Below are 24,454 nucleotides of genomic sequence, written 5' to 3' on the forward strand. Positions count from 1 at the left end.
CCTGTGTGCCCCCATATATTAGTAATGTCCCCTGTGTGCCCCCATATATTAGTAATGTCACCTGTGTGCCACCATATATTCGTACTGTCCCCTGTGTGCCCCCATATATTCGTACTGTCCCCTGTGTGCCCCCATATATTAGTAATGTGCCCTGTGTGCCCCATATCTTAGTAATGTGCCCTGTGTGCCCCCCCATATATTAGTAAGTCCCCTGTGTGCCCCCATATATTAGTAATGTCCCCTGTGTGCCCCATATATTAGTAATGCCCCCTGTGTGCCCCCATATATTAGTAATGTCCCCTGTGTGCCCCCATATATTATTAATGCCCCCTGTGTGCCCCATATATTATTAATGCCCCCTGTGTGCCCCATATAAGATAAGATAAGATATACTTTATTTATCCCGGAGGAAATTGCGGTATCACAGCAGCAGAACACAGATCTCGAACATGACACATATGATAACAAAACATTTGGAATGCTTTAGACATTGCTTTTCAGACATTTGTTAAACACCCCCATAGCTGTTGGAACAAACGATCTCCTGTATTTTTCCTTTTTACACCTTAGTTGTATTAGGCGATTGCTGAATGTGCTCTTCTGTTTCGCAAACAGTTCATAAAGCGGGTGTGTGTTGTTGCCCATTATAGCTCTGCACTTCTTCTTAATCCTATCCTCTACCACCTCTTCAAAAGTCCCAAGCTGTAGGCCCACCGTCGCGCTAGCCTTCTTTATAAGTTTGTTGAGCTTGTTGGCGTCAGCAACACGCACACTGTTACCCCAGCAAATTATTGCCGCAAAGGTGGCACTAGCCACAATGGATTGGTAGAACACCTCAAGCATTTTGCCACACACATTAAAAGACCTTAACTTCCTTAGGAAGTACAATCTACTCATCCCCTTCTTGTAGACCTTCTCCATGTGGCACTTCCAGTCTAGCTTGCTATCCAGGTAAACCCCCAAATATTTGAAACTGTCCACCATCTCCACATCCTGACCGTCAATGGTAACAGGTAGGCATACCTTCTTGCACCTTCCATAGCTCATCACCAACTCCCTGGTTTTCTTAACATTTAGTTCTAGATGGTTAGCCTGGCACCATACTACAAAGTCCGCAACCACCCTTCTATATTCCTCTTCGTCCTGGTCCTTCCCAATACCGCCAACTATCACAGAGTCATCCGAGTACTTCTGGAGGTGACAACGGTCTGATTTATACTGAAAGTCAGCTGTGTACAATGTAAAGAGGAATGGCGACAGCACTGTTCCCTGCGGGGCTCCGACACTGCTCAGTACACTATCTGATGTAGCCGTCCCCCACCTAACAAACTGTGGCCTATCCGACAGGTAGTCAATTATCCAATTCACAAGTCCCTCATCCACCGCCATTTTAATCAACTTTCCTCGCAGTAAGAGTGGCTGTAATGTGTTGAACGCACTAGAGAAATCAAAGAACAAAGCACGCACTGTGGTTCCATCATTGTCCAAAAAGGAATGTACTGTTTGTAGCAGAGACGCTACAGCATCGTCCACACCCAGTCCCTGCCGGTACGCAAACTAAAGAGCATCAGTATGCGCCATCACCCTCGGACACAAGTGAGCAAGTACTATTCTCTCCAAGGACTTCATCGCATGCGATGTTAAGGCCACCGGTCTATAGTCCCCCGGGGAAGCCGGGAAGGTAGTCTTGGGAATCGGCACCAGGCAGGAAGTCTTCCATAGCACTGGTACTCTCTTTGATTGTAAGCTCTGGTTAAAGAGATGCTGGAAGACAGTACATAACTCATTTGCACACACTCTGAGGACACGTGGACTGAGACCGTCAGGCCCTGCTGCTTTGCCAATGGCCAGCTTACTAAACTGGTCCCTCACGTCATTTTTGGAGACCGAGAAATGATCTATTTCACCCCCTGTTAATTTAGCTAGTTGTTCCCCGGCCTCCTCCCCCTTCCCTGCTGCTACCGCACCTTTATTGCTGAATCTATTGAAGAACTGATTCATTTCATTAGCCATTGTAAGTCCACCACCCCCCTGCTCCGACCTTGCCTTAAACCCAGTCACTAGCTTCATTCCAGCCCACACCTCTCTGGAGCTTTTTTGTGCAAATTGATTTTCTAATTTAACTCTGAATGCCTCACGGGCAATCTTAATTTTCCCCTTTAGGTCTCGCTGTATAATTTTCAATGCCTCCTTGTCCTTCCTTTTAAAAGCCAGTTTTTTCATGTTTAGTAAATGTTTCAACTCTTTTGTAATCCATGGCTTATTGTTTGCATAACACCGAATCTCTTGAACAGGTACTACAATGTCCATACAGAAGTTGATGTAATCAGTAACTCTGCCAGTAATCTCATTAACATTACATTTCTCTTTCATGGTACACAACACCTCCCAGTCTGTACAGTCAAAGCAGTCTTGTAACGCCTCCTCTGCTGCTGGACACCACTTCCTTATCTTTTTAATTGTCACTGGTTGTTTGCGGACGTCTGGTTGGTAAGCAGGAGACAATAGTATGAGGTTGTGGTCAGATTTCCCCAGGGGGGGTAATGCAGCCGATGAATAAGCATTCTTAACATTAGCAAAGAGGAGATCCAGTGTGTTGTTGTCCCGTGTAGGACATTTGACATATTGATAGAACTTTGGTATTGCAGATGAGATCTTTACTCGATTGAAATCCCCAGAAATTACAGTTAGAGAGTTTGGGTGTTTAGTCTGAAGCCAGGCCATCACCCCTGACAACACATCCCCAGCAGCCTCTGGGTTCGCAGATGGTGGTATATACATCACAACTACAATAACAAGAGTGAATTCTCTAGGCAGATAGTAAGGCCTGAGGCCCATATATTATTAATGCCCCCTGTGTGCCCCATATATTAGTAATGTCACCTGTGTGCCCCATATATTAGTAATGTCACCTGTGTGCCCCTTATATTAGTAATGTCCCCTGTGTGTCCCCATATATTAGTAATGTCCCCTGTGTGCCCCCATATATTAGTAATGTCCCCTGTGTGCCCCATATATTAGTAATGTCCCCTGTGTGTCCCCATATATTAGTAATGTCCCCTGTGTGCCCCCATATATTAGTAATGTACCCTGTGTGCCCACATATGTTAGTAATGTCCCCTGTGTGCCCCCATATGTTAGTAATGTCCCCTGTGTGCCCCCATATGTTAGTAATGTCCCCTGTGTGCCCCCATATGTTAGTAATGTCTCCTGTGTGCCCCCATATGTTAGTAATGTCCCATGTATGCCCCCATATGTTAGTAATGTCCCCTGTGTGCCCCCATATATTAGTAATATCCCGTGTGCCCCCCATATATTAATGTCCCCTGTGTGCCCCATATATTAGTAATGTCCCCTGTGTGCCTTCATATATTAGCAATGTCCCCTGTGTGCCCCCATATATTAGTAATGTCCCCTGTGTGCCCCCCATATATTAATGTCCCCTGTGTGCCCCATATATTAGTAATGTCCCCTGTGTGCCTTCATATATTAGCAATGTCCCCTGTGTGCCCCCATATATTAGTAATGTCCCCTGTGTGCCCCCCATGTATTAATGTCCCCTGTGTGCCCCATATATTAATAATGTCCCCTGTGTGCCCCCATATATTAGTAATGTCCCCTGTGTGCCCCATATATTAGTAATGTCCCCTGTGTGCCCCCCCATATATTAGTAATTTCCCCTGTGTGCCCCCATATATTCGTAATCTCCCCTGTGTGCCCCCATATATTCGTAATGTCCCCTGTGTGCCCCATATATTCGTAATGTCCCCTGTGTGCCCCATATATTCGTAATGTCCCCTGTGTGCCCCATATATTCGTAATGTCCCCTGTGTGCCCCCATATATTAGTAATATCCCCTGTGTGCCCCTTATATTAGTAATGTCCCCTGTGTGCCCCCATATATTAGTAATGTCCCCTGTGTGCCCCCATATATTAATAATGTCCCCTGTGTGTCCCCATATATTAGTAAGGTCCCCTGTGTGTCCCCATATATTAGTAAGGTCCCCTGTGTGCCCCATATATTAGTAATGTCCCCTGTGTGCCCCATATATTAGTAATGTCCCCTGTGTGCCCCCATATATTAGTAATGTCCCCTGTGTGCCCCCATATATTAGTAATGTCCCCTGTGTGCCCCCATATGTTAGTAATGTCCTCTTTGTGCCCCCATATGTTAGTAATGTCCCCTGTGTGCCCCCATATATTAGTAATGTGCCCTGTATGCCCCATATATTAGTAATGTCCCCTGTGTGCCCCCCCATATATTCGTAATGTCCCCTGTGTGCCCCATATATTAGTAATGCCCCTTGTGTGCCCCCATATATTAGTAATGTCACCTGTGTGCCCCATATATTAGTAATGTCACCTGTGTGCCCCCATATATTAGTAATGTCCCCTGTGTGCCCCCATATGTTAGTAATGTCCCCTGTGTGCCCCCATATATTAGTAATTTCCCCTGTGTGCCCCCATATATTCGTAATCTCCCCTGTGTGCCCCCATATATTCGTAATGTCCCCTGTGTGCCCCATATATTCGTAATGTCCCCTGTGTGCCCCATATATTCGTAATGTCCCCTGTGTGCCCCCATATATTAGTAATGTCCCGTGTGCCCCCATATATTAGTAATATCCCCTGTGTGCCCCTTATATTAGTAATGTCCCCTGTGTGCCCCCATATATTAGTAATGTCCCCTGTGTGCCCCCATATATTAGTAATATCCCCTGTGTGTCCCCATATATTAGTAAGGTCCCTTGTGTGCCCCATATATTAGTAATGTCCCCTGTGTGCCCCCATATATTAGTAATGTCCCCTGTGTGCCCCCATATGTTAGTAATGTCCTCTTTGTGCCCCCATATGTTAGTAATGTCCCCTGTGTGCCCCCATATATTAGTAATGTGCCCTGTGTGCCCCATATATTAGTAATGTCCCCTGTGTGCCCCCCCATATATTCGTAATGTCCCCTGTGTGCCCCATATATTAGTAATGCCCCTTGTGTGCCCCCATATATTAGTAATGTCACCTGTGTGCCCCATATATTAGTAATGTCACCTGTGTGCCCCCATATGTTAGTAATGTCCCCTGTGTGCCCCCATATGTTAGTAATGTCCCCTGTGTGCCCCCATATGTTAGTAATGTCCCCTGTGTGCCCCCATATGTTAGTAATGTCTCCTGTGTGCCCCCATATGTTAGTAATGTCCCCTGTATGCCCCCATGTGTTAGTAATGTCCCCTGTGTGCCCCCATATGTTAGTAATGTCCCCTGTGTGCCCCCATATGTTAGTAATGTCCCCTGTGTGCCCCCATATGTTAGTAATGTCCCCTGTGTGCCCCCATATATTAGTAATGTCCCCTGTGTGCCCCCCATATATTAGTAATGTCCCCTGTGTGCCCCATATATTAGTAATGTCCCCTGTGTGCCTTCATATATTAGCAATGTCCCCTGTGTGCCCCCATATATTAGTAATGTCCCCTGTGTGCCCCCCATATATTAATGTCCCCTGTGTGCCCCATATATTAGTAATGTCCCCTGTGTGCCTTCATATATTAGCAATGTCCCCTGTGTGCCCCCATATATTAGTAATGTCCCCTGTGTGCCCCCATATATTAGTAATGTGCCCTGTGTGCCCCCATACATTAGTAATGTCCCCTGTGTGCTCCATATATTAGTAATGTCCCCTGTGTGCCCCCATATATTAGTAATGTCCCCTGTGTGCCCCCATATATTAGTAATGTCCCCTGTGTGCCCCCATATATTAGTAATGTCCCCTGTGTACCCCCATATGTTAGTAATGTCCTCTTTGTGCCCCCATATGTTAGTTATGTCCCCTGTGTGCCCCAATATATTAGTAATGTGCCCTGTGTGCCCCATATATTAGTAATGTGCCCTGTGTGCCCCATATATTAGTAATGTCCCCTGTGTGCCACCATATATTAGTAATGTCCCCTGTGTGCCCCATATATTCGTAATGTCCCCTGTGTGCCCCATATATTAGTAATGTCCCCTGTGTGCCCCATATATTCGTAATGTCCCCAGTGTGCCCCCATATATTAGTAATGTCCCCTGTGTGCACCCATATATTAGTAATGTCCCCTGTGTGCCCCCATATATTAGTAATGTCCCCTGTGTGCCCCCATATATTCATGTCCCCTGTGTGCCCCCATAACTTAGTAATGTGCCCTGTGTGCCCCATATCTTAGTAATGTGCCCTGTGTGCCCCATATATTAGTAATGTGCCTTGTGTGCCCCCCCATATATTAGTAAGTCCCCTGTGTGCCCCCATATATTAGTAATGTCCCCTGTGTGCCCCCATATGTTAGTAATGTCCCCTGTGTGCCCCCATATATTAGTAATGTCCCCTGTGTGCCCCATATATTAGTAATGCCCCCTGTGTGCCCCCATATATTAGTAATGTCCCTTGTGTGCCCCCCATATATTAGTAAGTCCCCTGTGTGCCCCCATATATTAGTAATGTCCCCTGTGTGCCCCCATATGTTAGTAATGTCCCCTGTGTGCCCCATATATTCGTAATGTCCCCTGTGTGCCCCATATATTAGTAATGCCTCCTGTGTGCCCCCATATATTACTAATGTCCCCTGTGTGCCCCCATATGTTAGTAATGTCCCCTGTGTGCCCCATATATTCGTAATGTCCCCTGTGTGCCCCATATATTCGTAATGTCCCCTGTGTGCCCCATATATTCGTAATGTCCCCTGTGTGCCCCCATATGTTAGTAATGTCCCCTGTGTGCCCCCATATGTTAGTAATGTCCCATGTGTGCCCCCATATGTTAGTAATGTCCCCTGTGTGCCCCCATATGTTAGTAATGTCCCCTGTGTGCCCCCATATGTTAGTAATGTCCCCTGTATGCCCCCATATGTTAGTAATGTCCCCTGTGTGCCCCCATATATTAGTAATGTCCCCTGTGTGCCCCCCATATATTAATGTCCCCTGTGTGCCCCATATATTAGTAATGTCCCCTGTGTGCCTTCATATATTAGCAATGTCCCCTGTGTGCCCCCATATATTAGTAATGTCCCCTGTGTGCCCCCCATATATTAATGTCCCCTGTGTGCCCCATATATTAGTAATGTCCCCTGTGTGCCTTCATATATTAGCAATGTCCCCTGTGTGCCCCCATATATTAGTAATGTGCCCTGTGTGCCCCCATACATTAGTAATGTGCCCTGTGTGCCCCATATATTAGTAATGTCCCCTGTGTGCTCCATATATTAGTAATGTCCCCTGTGTGCTCCATATATTAGTAATGTCCCCTGTGTGCTCCATATATTAGTAATGTCCCCTGTGTGCTCCATATATTAGTAATGTCCCCTGTGTGCTCCATATACTAGTAATGTCCCCTGTGTGCCCCCATTTATTAGTAATGTCCCCTGTGTGCCCCCATATATTAGTAATGTGCCCTGTGTGCCCCCCCCATATATTAGTAAGTCCCCTGTGTGCCCCCCCCATATATTAGTAAGTCCCCTGTGTGCCCCCATATATTAGTAAGTCCCCTGTGTGCCCCCATATATTACTAATGTCCCCTGTGTGCCCCCATATATTCGTAATGTCCCCTGTGTGCCCCATATATTCGTAATGTCCCCTGTGTGCCCCATATATTCGTAATGCCCCCTGTGTGCCCCCATATATTAGTAATGTCCCCTGTGTGCCCCCCATGTATTAATGTCCCCTGTGTGCCCCATATATTAATAATGTCACCTGTGTGCCCCCATATATTAGTAATGTCCCCTGTGTGCCCCATATATTAGTAATGTCCCCTGTGTGCCCCCCCATATATTCGTAATCTCCCCTGTGTGCCCCCATATATTCGTAATCTCCCCTGTGTGCCCCCATATATTCGTAATGTCCCCTGTGTGCCCCATATATTCGTAATGTCCCCTGTGTGCCCCATATATTCGTAATGTCCCCTGTGTGCCCCCATATATTAGTAATGTCCCGTGTGCCCCCATATATTAGTAATGTCCCCTGTGTGCCCCCATATATTAGTAATGTCCCCTGTGTGCCCCCATATATTAGTAATGTCCCCTGTGTGCCCCCATATATTAGTAATGTCCCCTGTGTGTCCCCATATATTAGTAAGGTCCCCTGTGTGCCCCATATATTAGTAATGTCCCCTGTGTGCCCCATATATTAGTAATGTCCCCTGTGTGCCCCCATATATTAGTAATGTCCCCTGTGTGCCCCCATATATTAGTAATGTCCCCTGTGTGCCCCCATATGTTAGTAATGTCCTCTTTGTGCCCCCATATGTTAGTAATGTCCCCTGTGTGCCCCCATATATTAGTAATGTGCCCTGTGTGCCCCATATATTAGTAATGTCCCCTGTGTGCCCCCCCATATATTCGTAATGTCCCCTGTGTGCCCCATATATTAGTAATGCCCCTTGTGTGCCCCCATATATTAGTAATGTCACCTGTGTGCCCCATATATTAGTAATGTCACCTGTGTGCCCCCATATATTAGTAATGTCCCCTGTGTGCCCCCATATGTTAGTAATGTCCCCTGTGTGCCCCCATATGTTAGTAATGTCCCCTGTGTGCCCCCATGTGTTAGTAATGTCCCCTGTGTGCCCCCATATGTTAGTAATGTCCCCTGTGTGCCCCCATATGTTAGTAATGTCCCCTGTGTGCCCCCATATGTTAGTAATGTCCCCTGTGTGCCCCCATATGTTAGTAATGTCCCCTGTATGCCCCCATATGTTAGTAATGTCCCCTGTGTGCCCCCATATATTAGTAATGTCCCCTGTGTGCCCCCCATATATTAATGTCCCCTGTGTGCCCCATATATTAGTAATGTCCCCTGTGTGCCTTCATATATTAGCAATGTCCCGTGTGCCCCCATATATTAGTAATGTCCCCTGTGTGCCCCCCATATATTAATGTCCCCTGTGTGCCCCATATATTAGTAATGTCCCCGGTGTGCCTTCATATATTAGCAATGTCCCCTGTGTGCCCCCATATATTAGTAATGTGCCCTGTGTGCCCCCATATATTAGTAATGTGCCCTGTGTGCCCCCATACATTAGTAATGTGCCCTGTGTGCCCCATATATTAGTAATGTCCCCTGTGTGCTCCATATATTAGTAATGTCCCCTGTGTGCCCCCATATATTAGTAATGTCCCCTGTGTGCCCCCATATATTAGTAATGTCCCCTGTGTGCCCCCATATATTAGTAATGTCCCCTGTGTGCCCCCATATGTTAGTAATGTCCTCTTTGTGCCCCCATATGTTAGTTATGTCCCCTGTGTGCCCCCATATATTAGTAATGTGCCCCATATATTAGTAATGTGCCATGTGTGCCCCATATATTAGTAATGTGCCCTGTGTGCCCCATATATTAGTAATGTCCCCTGTGTGCCCCCATATATTAGTAATGTCCCCTGTGTGCCCCATATATTCGTAATGTCCCCTGTGTGCCCCATATATTCGTAATGTCCCCTGTGTGCCCCATATATTAGTAATGTCCCCTGTGTGCCCCCATATATTAGTAATGTCCCCTGTGTGTCCCCATATATTAGTAATGTCCCCTGTGTGCCCCCATATATTAGTAATGTCCCCTGTGTGCCCCCATATCTTAGTAATGTGCCCTGTGTGCCCCATATATTAGTAATGTCCCCTGTGTGCCCCCCCCATATATTAGTAAGTCCCCTGTGTGCCCCCATATATTAGTAAGTCCCCTGTGTGCCCCCATATATTAGTAATGTCCCCTGTGTGCCCCCATATGTTAGTAATGTCCCCTGTGTGCCCCATATATTCGTAATGTCCCCTGTGTGCCCCATATATTTGTAATGCCCCGTGTGCCCCCATATATTAGTAATGTCCCCTGTGTGCCCCCATGTATTAATGTCCCCTGTGTGCCCCATATATTAATAATGTCCCCTGTGTGCCCCCATATATTAGTAATGTCCCCTGTGTGCCCCATATATTAGTAATGTCCCCTGTGTGCCCCCCCATATATTCGTAATCTCCCCTGTGTGCCCCCATATATTCGTAATCTCCCCTGTGTGCCCCCATATATTCGTAATGTCCCCTGTGTGCCCCATATATTCGTAATGTCCCCTGTGTGCCCCATATATTCGTAATGTCCCCTGTGTGCCCCCATATATTAGTAATGTCCCGTGTGCCCCCATATATTAGTAATATCCCCTGTGTGCCCCTTATATTAGTAATGTCCCCTGTGTGCCTTCATATATTAGCAATGTCCCCTGTGTGCCCCCATATATTAGTAATGTGCCCTGTGTGCCCCCATATATTAGTAATGTGCCCTGTGTGCCCCCATACATTAGTAATGTGCCCTGTGTGCCCCATATATTAGTAATGTCCCCTGTGTGCTCCATATATTAGTAATGTCCCCTGTGTGCCCCCATATATTAGTAATTTCCCCTGTGTGCCCCCATATATTAGTAATGTCCCCTGTGTGCCCCCATATGTTAGTAATGTCCTCTTTGTGCCCCCATATGTTAGTTATGTCCCCTGTGTGCCCCCATATATTAGTAATGTGCCCTGTGTGCCCCATATATTAGTAATGTGCCATGTGTGCCCCATATATTAGTAATGTGCCCTGTGTGCCCCATATATTAGTAATGTCCCCTGTGTGCCCCCATATATTAGTAATGTCCCCTGTGTGCCCCATATATTCGTAATGTCCCCTGTGTGCCCCATATATTCGTAATGTCCCCTGTGTGCCCCATATATTAGTAATGTCCCCTGTGTGCCCCCATATATTAGTAATGTCCCCTGTGTGCCCCCATATATTAGTAATGTCCCCTGTGTGCCCCCATATATTAGTAATGTCCCCTGTGTGCCCCCATATCTTAGTAATGTGCCCTGTGTGCCCCATATATTAGTAATGTCCCCTGTGTGCCCCCCCATATATTAGTAAGTCCCCTGTGTGCCCCCATATATTAGTAAGTCCCCTGTGTGCCCCCATATATTAGTAATGTCCCCTGTGTGCCCCCATATGTTAGTAATGTCCCCTGTGTGCCCCATATATTCGTAATGTCCCCTGTGTGCCCCATATATTTGTAATGCCCCCTGTGTGCCCCCATATATTAGTAATGTCCCCTGTGTGCCCCCATGTATTAATGTCCCCTGTGTGCCCCATATATTAATAATGTCCCCTGTGTGCCCCCATATATTAGTAATGTCCCCTGTGTGCCCCATATATTAGTAATGTCCCCTGTGTGCCCCCCCATATATTCGTAATCTCCCCTGTGTGCCCCCATATATTCGTAATCTCCCCTGTGTGCCCCCATATATTCGTAATGTCCCCTGTGTGCCCCATATATTCGTAATGTCCCCTGTGTGCCCCATATATTCGTAATGTCCCCTGTGTGCCCCCATATATTAGTAATGTCCCGTGTGCCCCCATATATTAGTAATATCCCCTGTGTGCCCCTTATATTAGTAATGTCCCCTGTGTGCCCCCATATATTAGTAATGTCCCCTGTGTGCCCCCATATATTAGTAATGTCCCCTGTGTGTCCCCATATATTAGTAAGGTCCCCTGTGTGCCCCATATATTAGTAATGTCCCCTGTGTGCCCCATATATTAGTAATGTCCCCTGTGTGCCCCCATATATTAGTAATGTCCCCTGTGTGCCCCCATATATTAGTAATGTCCCCTGTGTGCCCCCATATGTTAGTAATGTCCTCTTTGTGCCCCCATATGTTAGTAATGTCCCCTGTGTGCCCCCATATGTTAGTAATGTCCCCTGTGTGCCCCATATATTAGTAATGTCCCCTGTGTGCCCCCCCATATATTCGTAATGTCCCCTGTGTGCCCCATATATTAGTAATGCCCCTTGTGTGCCCCCATATATTAGTAATGTCACCTGTGTGCCCCATATATTAGTAATGTCACCTGTGTGCCCCCATATATTAGTAATGTCCCCTGTGTGCCCCCATATGTTAGTAATGTCCCCTGTGTGCCCCCATATGTTAGTAATGTCCCCTGTGTGCCCCCATATGTTAGTAATGTCTCCTGTGTGCCCCCATATGTTAGTAATGTCCCCTGTATGCCCCCATATGTTAGTAATGTCCCCTGTGTGCCCCCATATGTTAGTAATGTCCCCTGTGTGCCCCCATATGTTAGTAATGTCCCCTGTGTGCCCCCATATATTAGTAATGTCCCCTGTGTGCCCCCGATATATTAGTAATGTCCCCTGTGTGCCCCATATATTAGCAATGTCCCCTGTGTGCCTTCATATATTAGCAATGTCCCCTGTGTGCCCCCATATATTAGTAATGTCCCCTGTGTGCCCCCCATATATTAATGTCCCCTGTGTGCCCCATATATTAGTAATGTCCCCTGTGTGCCTTCATATATTAGCAATGTCCCCTGTGTGCCCCCATATATTAGTAATGTCCCCTGTGTGCCCCCATATATTAGTAATGTGCCCTGTGTGCCCCCATACATTAGTAATGTCCCCTGTGTGCTCCATATATTAGTAATGTCCCCTGTGTGCCCCCATATATTAGTAATGTCCCTTGTGTGCCCCCATATATTAGTAATGTCCCCTGTGTACCCCCATATGTTAGTAATGTCCTCTTTGTGCCCCCATATGTTAGTTATGTCCCCTGTGTGCCCCCATATATTAGTAATGTGCCCTGTGTGCCCCATATATTAGTAATGTGCCCTGTGTGCCCCATATATTAGTAATGTCCCCTGTGTGCCACCATATATTCGTAATGTCCCCTGTGTGCCCCATATATTCGTAATGTCCCCTGTGTGCCCCATATATTAGTAATGTCCCTTGTGTGCCCCATATATTCGTAATGTCCCCAGTGTGCCCCCATATATTAGTAATGTCCCCTGTGTGCCCCCATATATTAGTAATGTCCCCTGTGTGCCCCCATATATTAGTAATGTCCCCTGTGTGCCCCCATATATTCATGTCCCCTGTGTGCCCCCATATCTTAGTAATGTGCCCAGTGTGCCCCATATATTAGTAATGTCCCCTGTGTGCCCCCCCATATATTAGTAAGTCCCCTGTGTGCCCCCATATATTAGTAATGTCCCCTGTGTGCCCCCATATGTTAGTAATGTCCCCTGTGTGCCCCATATATTCGTAATGTCCCCTGTGTGCCCCATATATTAGTAATGCCCCCTGTGTGCCCCCATATATTAGTAATGCCTCCTGTGTGCCCCATATATTAGTAATGCCTCCTGTGTGCCCCCATATATTAGTAATGTCTCCTGTGTGCCCCCATATATTAGTAATGTCTCCTGTGTGCCCCCATATATTAGTAATGTCTCCTGTGTGCCCCCATATATTAGTAATGTCCCCTGTGTGCCCCCATATATTAGTAATGTCCCCTGTGTGCCCCCATATGTTAGTAATGTCCCCTGTGTGCCCCATATGTTAGTAATGTCCCCTGTGTGCCCCCATATGTTAGTAATGTCCCCTGTGTGCCCCCATATATTCGTACTGTCCCCTGTGTGCCCCCATATATTAGTAATATCACCTGTGTGCTCCCATATATTAGTAATGTGCCCTGTGTGCCCCATATCTTAGTAATGTGCCCTGTGTGCCCCATATATTAGTAATGTGCCTTGTGTGCCCCCCATATATTAGTAAGTGCCCTGTGTGCCCCCATATATTAGTAATGTCCCCTGTGTGCCCCCATATGTTAGTAATGTCCCCTGTGTGCCCCCATATATTAGTAATGTCCCCTGTGTGCCCCATATATTAGTAATGCCCCCTGTGTGCCCCCATATATTAGTAATGTCCCTTGTGTGCCCCCCCATATATTAGTAAGTCCCCTGTGTGCCCCCATATATTAGTAATGTCCCCTGTGTGCCCCCATATGTTAGTAATGTCCCCTGTGTGCCCCATATATTCGTAATGTCCCCTGTGTGCCCCATATATTAGTAATGCCCCCTGTGTGCCCCCATATATTAGTAATGTCCCCTGTGTGCCCCCATATGTTAGTAATGTCCCCTGTGTGCCCCATATATTCGTAATGTCCCCTGTGTGCCCCATATATTCGTAATGTCCCCTGTGTGCCCCCATATATTCGTAATGTCCCCTGTGTGCCCCATATATTCGTAATGTCCCCTGTGTGCCCCCATATATTAGTAATGTCCCCTGTGTGCCCCCATATGTTAGTAATGTCCCCTGTGTGCCCCCATATGTTAGTAATGTCCCCTGTGTGCCCCCATATGTTAGTAATGTCCCCTGTGTGCCCCATATATTAGTAATGTCCCCTGTGTGCCCCATATATTAGTAATGCCCCCTTTGTGCCCCCATATATTAGTAATGTCCCTTGTGTGCCCCCCCATATATTCGTAATGTCCCCTGTGTGCCCCATATATTAGTAATGCCCCTTGTGTGCCCCCATATATTAGTAATGTCACCTGTGTGCCCCATATATTAGTAATGTCCCCTGTGTGCCCCCATATGTTAGTAATGTCTCCTGTGTGCCCCCATATGTTAGTAATGTCCCCTGTGTGCCCCCATATGTTAGTAATGTCCCCTGTGTGCCCCCATATGTTAGTAATGTCCCCTGTGTGCCCCCATATGTTAGTAATGTCCCCTGTATGCCCCCATATGTTAGTAATGTCCCCTGTGTGCCCCCATATATTAGTAATGTCCCCTGTGTGCCCCCCATATATTAATGTCCCCTGTGTGCCCCATATATTAGTAATGTCCCCTGTGTGCCTTCATATATTAGCAATGTCCCCTGTGTGCCCCCATATATTAGCAATGTGCCCTGTGTGCCCCCATATATTAGTAATGTGCCCTGTGTGCCCCCATACATTAGTAATGTGCCCTGTGTGCCCCATATATTAGTAATGTCCCCTGTGTGCTCCATATATTAGTAATGTCCCGTGTGCCCCCATATATTAGTAATGTCCACTGTGTGCCCCCATATATTAGTAATGTCCCCTGTGTGCCCCCATATGTTAGTAATGTCCTCTTTGTGCCCCCATATGTTAGTTATGTCCCCTGTGTGCCCCCATATATTAGTAATGTGCCCTGTGTGCCCCATATATTAGTAATGTCCCCTGTGCGCCCCCATATATTAGTAATGTCCCCTGTGTGCCCCATATATTCGTAATGTCCCCTGTGTGCCCCATATATTCGTAATGTCCCTTGTGTGCCCCATATATTCGTAATGTCCCCTGTGTGCCCCCATATATTAGTAATGTCCCCTGTGTGCCCCCATATATTAGTAATGTCCCCTGTGTGCCCCCATATATTAGTAATGTCCCCTGTGTGCCCCCATATATTAGTAATGTCCCCTGTGTGCCCCCATATCTTAGTAATGTGCCCTGTGTGCCCCATATATTAGTAATGTCCCCTGTGTGCCCCCCCCATATATTAGTAAGTCCCCTGTGTGCCCCCATATATTAGTAAGTCCCCTGTGTGCCCCCATATATTAGTAATGTCCCCTGTGTGCCCCCATATGTTAGTAATGTCCCCTGTGTGCCCCATATATTCGTAATGTCCCCTGTGTGCCCCATATATTCGTAATGCCCCCTGTGTGCCCCCATATATTCGTAATGTCACCTGTGTGCCCCACATATTAGTAATGCCTCCTGTGTGCCCCATATATTAGTAATGCCTCCTGTGTGCCCCCATATATTAGTAATGCCTCCTGTGTGCCCCCATATATTAGTAATGTCTCCTGTGTGCCCCCATATATTAGTAATGTCTCCTATGTGCCCCCATATATTAGTAATGTCCCCTGTGTGCCCCCATATGTTAGTAATGTCCCCTGTGTGCCCCCATGTGTTAGTAATGTCCCCTGTGTGCCCCCATATGTTAGTAATGTCCCCTGTGTGCCCCCATATGTTAGTAATGTCCCCTGTGTGCCCCCATATGTTAGTAATGTCCCCTGTATGCCCCCATGTGTTAGTAATGTCCCCTGTGTGCCCCCATATATTAGTAATGTCCCCTGTGTGCCCCCATATATTAGTAATGTCCCCTGTGTGCCCCCATATATTAGTAATGTCCCCTGTGTGCCCCATATATTAGTAATGTCCCCTGTGTGCCTTCATATATTAGCAATGTCCCCTGTGTGCCCCATATATTAGTAATGTCCCCTGTGTGCCTTCATATATTAGCAATGTCCCCTGTGTGCCCCCATATATTAGCAATGTCCCCTGTGTGCCCCCATATATTAGTATTGTGCCCTGTGTGCCCCCATACATTAATGTGCCCTGTGTGCCCCATATATTAGTAATGTCCCCTGTGTGCTCCATATATTAGTAATGTCCCCTGTGTGCCCCCCCATATATTAGTAATGTCCCCTGTGTGTCCCCATATATTAGTAAGGTCCCCTGTGTGCCCCCATATGTTAGTAAGGTCCCCTGTGTGCCCCCATATGTTAGTAAGGTCCCCTGTGTGCCCCCATATGTTAGTAATGTACCCTGTGTGCCCCCATATGTTAGTAATGTCCTCTTTGTGCCCCCATATGTTAGTAATGTCCCCTGTGTGCCCCCATATACTAGTAATGTGCCCTGTGTGCCCCATATATTAGTAATGTGCCCTGTGTGCCCCCCTATATATTAGTAATGTCCCCTGTGCGCCCCCATATATTAGTAATGTCCCCTGTGTGCCCCCATATGTTAGTAATGTCCCCTTTGTGCCCCATATATTAGTAATGCCCCCTGTGTGCCCCATATATTAGTAATGCCCCCTGTGTGCCCCCATATATTAGTAATGTCCCCTGTGTGCCCCATATATTAGTACTTCCCCCTGTGTGCCCCCATATATTAGTAATGTCTACTGTGTGCCTCCATGTATTAGTAATGTCCCCTGTGTGTCCCCATATATTATTAATGTCCCCTGTGTGCCCCCATATATTAGTAATCTCCCCTGTGTGCCCCCATATGTTAGTAATGTCCCCTATGTGCCCCCATATATTAGTAATGTCCCCTGTGTGCCCCCATATACAGTCATATGAAAAAGTTTGGGCACCCCTATTAATCTTAAGCTTAATGTTTTATAAAAATTGGTGTTTTTGCAACTGCTATTTCAGTTTGATATATGTAATAACTGTTGGCACAGTAATGTTTCTGCCTTGAAATGAGGTTTATTGTACTAACAGAAAATGTGCAATCTGCATTCAAACAAAATTTGACAGGTGCATAAGTATGGGCACCCTTATCATTTTCTTGTTTTAAATACTCCTACCTACTTTTTACTGACTTACTAAAGCACTTTTTTTGGTTTTGTAATCTCATTGAGCTTTGAACTTCACAGCCAGGTGTATGCAATCATGAGAAAAGCTACTTAAAGTGGCCACTTGCAAGTTGTTCTCCTGTTTGAATCGCCTCTGAAGAGTGGCATCATGGACTCCTCAAAACAACTGTCAAATGATCTGAAAACAAAGATTATTCAACATAGTTGTTCAGGGGAAGGATACAAAAAGCTGTCTCAGAGATTTAACCTGTCAGTTTCCACTGTGAGGAACATAGTAAGGAAATGGAAGAACACAGGGACAGTTCTTGTTAAGGCCAGAAGTGGCAGGCCAAGAAAAACATCAGAAAGGCAGAGTAGAAGAATGGTGAGATCAGTCAAGGACAATCCTCAGACCACCTCCAGAGAGCTGCAGCATCAACTTGCTGCAGATGGTGTCACTGTGCATCGGTCAACTATACAACGCACTTTGCACAAGGAGAAGCTGTATGGGAGAGTGATGCGAAAGAAGCCGTTTCTGCAAGCACGCCACAAACAGAGTCGGCTGAGATATGCAAAAGCACATTTGGAGAAGCCAATTTCTTTTTGGAAGAAGGTCCTGTGGACTGATGAAACCAAAATTGAGTTGTTTGGTCATACAAAAAGGCGTTATGCATGGTGGCAAAAAAACACAGCATTCCAAAAAAAACACTTGCTACCCACAGTAAAATTTGGTGGAGGTTCCATCATGCTTTGGGGCTGTGTGGCCAATGCCAGCACTGGGAATCTTGTTAAAGTTGAGGGACGCATGGATTCCACTCAGTATCAGCAGATTCTTGACAATAATGTTCAAGAATCAGTGATAAAGTTGAAGTTACGCAGGGGATGGATCTTTCAGCAAGACAATGATCCAAAACACCGCTCCAAATCTACTCAGGCATTCATGCAGAGGAACAATTACAATGTTCTGGAAAGGCCATCCCAGTCCCCAGACCTGAATATCATTGAACATCTGTGGGATCATTTGAAGAGGGCTGTCCATGCTCGGCGACCATCAAACTTAACTCTACTGGAATTGTTTTGTAAAGAGGAATGGTCAAAAATACCTTCATCCAGGATCCAGGAACTCATTAAAAGCTACAGGAAGCGACTAGAGGCTGTTATTTTTGCAAAAGGAGGATCTACTAAATATTAATGTCACTTTTCTGGTGAGGTGCCCATACTTATGCACCTGTGAAATTTTGTTTGAATGCAGATTGCACATTTTCTGTTAGTACAATAAACCTCATTTCAAGGCAGAAACATTACTGTGTCCAACAGTTATTACATATATCAAACTGAAATAGCAGTTGCAAAAACACCAATTTTTATAAAACATTAAGCTTAAGATTAATAGGGGTGCCCAAACTTTTTCATATGACTGTATTAGTAATGTCCCCTCTGTGCCCCCATATATTAGTAATGTCACCTGTGTGCCCCCATATATTAGTAATGTCCCCTGTGTGCCCCCATATATTAGTAATTTCACCTGTGCCCTCATATATTAGTAATGTCCCCTGTGTGCCCCATATATTAGTAACGTCCCCTGTGTGCCCCCATATGTTAGTAATATCCCGTGTGCCCCCATATGTTAGTAATGTCCTCTGTGTGCACCCATATTTTAGTAATGTCCCCTGTGTGTCCCCATATATTAGTAATGTCACCTGTGTGCCCCCATATATTAGTAATGTCCCCTGTCTGCCCCATATATTAGTAATGTCCCCTGTGTGCCCCCATATATTAATAATGTCCCGTGTGCCCCCATGTATTAGTAATGTCACCTGTGTGCCCCCATATATTAGTAACGTCACCTGTGTGCCCGAAATAGTATTACTGTCCCCTGTGTGCCCCCATATATTAGTAATGTCCTCTGTGTGTCCCCATATATTAGTAATGTCCTCTGTGTGCCCCCATATATTAGTAATGTCCCCTGTGTGCCCCCATATATTAGTAATGTCCCCTGTGTGCCCCCATATGTTAGTAATGTCCCCTGTGTGCCCCCATATGTTAGTAATGTCCCCTGTGTGCCCCCATATGTTAGTAATGTCTCCTGTGTGCCCCCATATGTTAGTAATGTCCCCTGTATGCCCCCATATGTTAGTAATGTCCCCTGTGTGCCCCCATATATTAGTAATGTCCCCTGTGTGCCCCCCATATATTAATGTCCCCTGGGTGCCCCATATATTAGTAATGTCCCCTGTGTGCCCCCATATATTAGTAATGTCCCCTGTGTGCCCCCATATATTAGTAATGTCCCCTGTGTGCCCCCATATATTAATGTCCCCTGTGTGCCCCATATATTAGTAATGTCCCCTGTGTGCTCCATATATTAGTAATGTCCCCTGTGTGCCCCCCCATATATTAGTAATGTCCCCTGTGTGCCCCCATATATTCGTAATGTCCCCTGTGTGCCCCCATATATTCGTAATGTCCCCTGTGTGCCCCATATATTAGTAATGTCCCCTGTGTGCCCCCATATATTAGTAATGTCCCCTGTGTGCCCTCATATATTAGTAATGTCCCCTGTGTGCCCTCATATATTAGTAATGTCCCCTGTGTGCCCCCATATATTAGTAATGTCCCCTGTGTGCCCCCATATATTAGTAATGTCCCCTGTGTGCCCCCATATATTAATAATGTCTCCTGTGTGCCCCCATATAATAGTAATGTCTCCTGTGTGCCCCCATATAAGAGTAATGTCTCCTGTGTGCCCCTATATAAGAGTAATGTCTCCTGTGTGCCCCCATATATTAATAATGTCTCCTGTGTGCCCCCATATAAGAGTAATGTCTCCTGTGTGCCCCCATATAAGAGTAATGTCTCCTGTGTGCCCCCATATAATAGTAATGTCTCCTGTGTGCCCCCATATATTAGTAATGTCCGCTGCGTGCCCCCATATGTTAGTAATGTCCCCTGCGTGCCCCCCATATGTTACTAATGTCCCCTGTGTGCCCCCCATATGTTACTAATGTCCCCTGTGTGCCCCCCATATGTTAGTAATGTCCCCTGTGTGCCCCCCATATGTTAGTAATGTCCCCTGTGTGCACACATATATTAGTAATCTCCCCTGTGTGCCCCCATGTATTAGTAATGTCCTCTGTGTGCCCCCATATATTAGTAATGTCCCCTGTGCGCCCTCATATATTAGTAATGTCCCCTGTGCGCCCTCATATATTAGTAATGTCCCCTGTGCGCCCTCATATATTAGTAATGTCCCCTGTGTGCCCCCATATATTAGTAATGTCGCCTGTGTGCCCCCATATAATAGTAATGTCCCCTGTGTGCCCCCCATATATTAATGTCCCCTGTGTGCCCCATATATTAGTAATGTCCCCTGTGTGCCCCATATATTAGTAATGTCCCCTGTGTGCCTTCATATATTAGCAATGTCCCCTGTGTGCCTCCATATATTAGTAATGTCCCCTGTGTGCCCCCATACATTAGTAATGTGCCCTGTGTGCCCCATATATTAGTAATGTCCCCTGTGTGCCCCCATATATTAGTAATGTCCCCTGTGTGCCCCCATATATTAGTAATGTCCCCTGTGTGCCCCCATATATTAATAATGTCTCCTGTGTGCCCCCATATATTAATAATGTCTCCTGTGTGCCCCCATATAAGAGTAATGTCTCCTGTGTGCCCCCATATATTAATAATGTCTCCTGTGTGCCCCCATATAATAGTAATGTCTCCTGTGTGCCCCCATATAAGAGTAATGTCTCCTGTGTGCCCCCATATAATAGTAATGTCTCCTGTGTGCCCCCATATATTAGTAATGTCCGCTGTGTGCCCCCATATGTTAGTAATGTCCCCTGTGTGCCCCCCATATGTTAGTAATGTCCCCTGTGTGCCCCCCATATGTTACTAATGTCCCCTGTGTGCCCCCCATATGTTACTAATGTCCCCTGTGTGCCCCCCATATGTTACTAATGTCCCCTGTGTGCCCCCCATATGTTAGTAATGTCCCCTGTGTGCCCACATATATTAGTAATGTCCCCTGTGTGCCCCCATATATTAGTAGTGTCCCCTGTGTGCCCTCATATATTAGTAATGTCCTCTGTGTGCCCCCATATATTAGTAATGTCCCCTGTGTGCCCTCATATATTAGTAATGTCCCCTGTGTGCCCTCATATATTAGTAATGTCCCCTGTGTGCCCCCATATATTTGTAATGTCCCCTGTGTGCCCCCCATATGTTAGTAATGTCCCCTGTGTGCCCCCCATATGTTAGTAATGTCCCCTGTGTGCCCCCCATATGTTAGTAATGTCCCCTGTGTGCCCACATATATTAACTAACAGACCAAAAAGTGGAAAAAATACCCATTAAAAAATAACTTTTAATGTATCATTTAAAAATGTGTGCTCTATAGTACAGTTAGGACAAACTACACATAATGAGGAGAGATACCTTATATTATAGGGATGGTGGGGATAAGCATATAGCAATCAGAAATTAGCCCTAAATAGCCCTGGTAGAGGAGCTCTCGCTACCTGACAGCGGAGTGTTTTCACCCTAGGGGTTCAAGTGGTGCCCCCGCTCCGCGACGGCTGTCCCTCACCTATCCCTGAATATCCCTACTCAACCACACAATAAAACACACATTTATTGACCAGTAACGTCCTAATGACGTACTAGATATATATCAGACACACAATAGTTATGTCAATAAATACACAAAAATAGAAAGAAGGATCGCTTGAAAAATAAGGGCAATCCTAAGAAGACAATAGCCAATTGCAACATATACTGGTCAAAGATATGATATCAAAAATATATAGCAATGTACTTATCTTATTAAATCCTTCTGAGGTTCCGGCTGGTGTTCAGACAGGTATCCCCTTCAGGCTCAACGAACATGTGGCTGTATGAACCAGGTCCAGGAAGTGATCCCAGCAAAGGACGTGCACTTCTATCCTCTAATACAGCTTGTCCCCTGATTTACCAGGATGCACTACATTGGACCATTATACTGTGGTACACTATATGGGACCATTATACTGGGTGGCACTATATGGGGAAGACATTATACTATAGTTCACTATATGGGGCCATGATACTGTGGGGCACATTCTGTGGGGCACGATATGGGGCCATTAGACTGTGGGGCACTACATGGGGCCATTATACAGAGGACTTGGTGACTCTTATGAGCGGTATAGTTACTGAGGTCACTGCTCATCAGAGCCGCCAGGTCTTGTGGAACGCAGTGGGTCCCGGAGTGGCTTCTGCTACGACCTATAGAGCGTCGTTCTCTGAACAGGGCTCCATAGCCTTTGGATGTTGGATTCAGGGATCGTTGTGGGAACGCCATGGACTACGTCGGACCTGCATGGTTTTTTTTCAAAAATAAATTGGTGAACCAGGAAGAGTGTCGGGGAGTCTTTCTTCAAATAATTTTTTTTTTCTGTCTGGGTATTTTTTTCTCCATTACTAACCCCAGGGCTTGATGCCAAATGTGTTTTTTGACAATTCACAGCTGACATCAACCTCAACTATCATTACCCCGATTGCCACCGCACCAGGGCAATAGAGAAGAGGTGGGCAAAGCGCGTATTTTCAGGCTGGAAAGGGTCAATAACCAGGATCATTCTGAGCCTGATATCAGCCCGCAGCTGTCTGCTTCACCTTGCCTGGTTACGAAAAATAGTGGGGGACCCCAAGTGTTTTTTTTTTCATTTATTTATTAGGGTAAACACCCTTTAGTGCCACATGAAAGGCACTAAAGGGTGCAAGTTTATTATATGTAGGGGCTTGTGAAATTATATATAAAAGCCTCAAACTTCTGTGTGTGAATCAGACATGAGAACTAACATGATAGAAGATTACAGTCCGGGGAAGACGGGAAACATTCATATAGACGACCAGTGGAGATGTAGTCAGTGACTCTCTCTGGCCAAATATGTTTCTAGAGCCGTAGTATAAGATGAAGATGTCGTCCTCCTCATGAAGTAGTTATTTCTCATGTCGCGTGTAATGAAGATCTCCTGCAGTATTGCTAATGCCGATTCCAGTGTCCGTAAATGAGACGAGAATTAGCTTTATGGAAGATGAGTCTATGAGAAACGTATTCAGCTGCAGACTCCGAGGAAGAAACTACTTGTTGTCTGTGACCTAAAATATAGAGGTTTTATTACTAGATGTAAAGAAGAAAACTAAATACTGTAAAATAATAAATTTCATATGTTTCCCTTATTATCTCCAGTAATTGTATTATTACACAGGATTTTTATGATGCTACATCGGCTCATCTTCTCATTCAGGTCTCTACAATATCAGATCCTCTCAGTGAAGATCTTCTATATTAGAGAATTTTCCTGTTTCTCCCATCAAAGATGGATATGGACAGAGACAAGATGGCGGAGAGGATATTACACCTCACCCTAGAGATCCTCTTCCGGCTTACTGGAGAGGTGAGAGATTCTGATGACGTCACATTACATCATTCTTATCTATGGGAATAACAGATGGACAGAACTGGAGAGGTGAGGACTCTGGAAATGTCTGTAGTGAGATTTATGAATGTGTCTCTCCATAACCAGGATTACACAGTAGTGAAGAAGACCTCTAGTGAGCGCTGCCAGGACCCTGTGTCTGAGGGATGGGTAAGACCCCTGAGCCCAATCACAGGGCCTCCACCTCACCCCCTGATACATAAGGACATCAATGACCAGAAGATCCTAGAACTCACCTACAAGATGATTGAGCTGCTGACTGGAGAGGTGACACTGCTGGGAATGCTGGTACATTATACAGTAACACTATGAAGGGATTGGGGGATGACGGTATCATTGTATGTGTCAGGTTCCTATAAGGTGTCAGGATGTCGCTGTTTATTTCTCCATGGAGGAGTGGAAGTATATAGAAGAACACAAATATCTGTACAAGGACGTCAAGATGGAGGTTCCCCAGCCCCTCACATCACCAGGTAATAGACAGGACTAAATACACACGGCCTATAATTATCTGTATGTAAAGAATGAATTCAGTCCCTGTATGTGTTTCCTCCAGATCTATCCAGTAAGAGGACAACACCAGAGAGATGTTCCCATCCTCTTCTTTCACAGGACTGTAAACAAGAAGATCCCAATGTTCCTCAGGATCATCAGGTAGATGGAGAGAAGGTGTCATGAGATCTCCCCTATGATGTGTAGGCGGCTGTGAAGGTCTTGTGCTCAGTCTTGTTTTATCCACCAGTATTATATGTTTTATACTTGTGTAATGAGAACGGTGGAGATGGCAGGATTAGAGCTGATCATAGATGGGACTTCTCA

At 45.7% G+C, this 24,454-nt stretch overlaps 1 pseudogene; it reads left to right on the top strand.

The window, feature by feature from the left end:
• LOC141270822 (uncharacterized) overlaps window positions 1–24,454 on the top strand; it is an 80,592-nt pseudogene that overhangs the window by 50,832 nt on the left and 5,306 nt on the right.

Source organism: Phyllobates terribilis, unplaced genomic scaffold, assembly GCF_046119375.1.
Source record: "Phyllobates terribilis strain yellow unplaced genomic scaffold, ASM4611937v1 Scaffold_5__5_contigs__length_657084704, whole genome shotgun sequence".
In the NCBI taxonomy this organism is placed as follows: Eukaryota; Metazoa; Chordata; class Amphibia; order Anura; family Dendrobatidae; genus Phyllobates; species Phyllobates terribilis.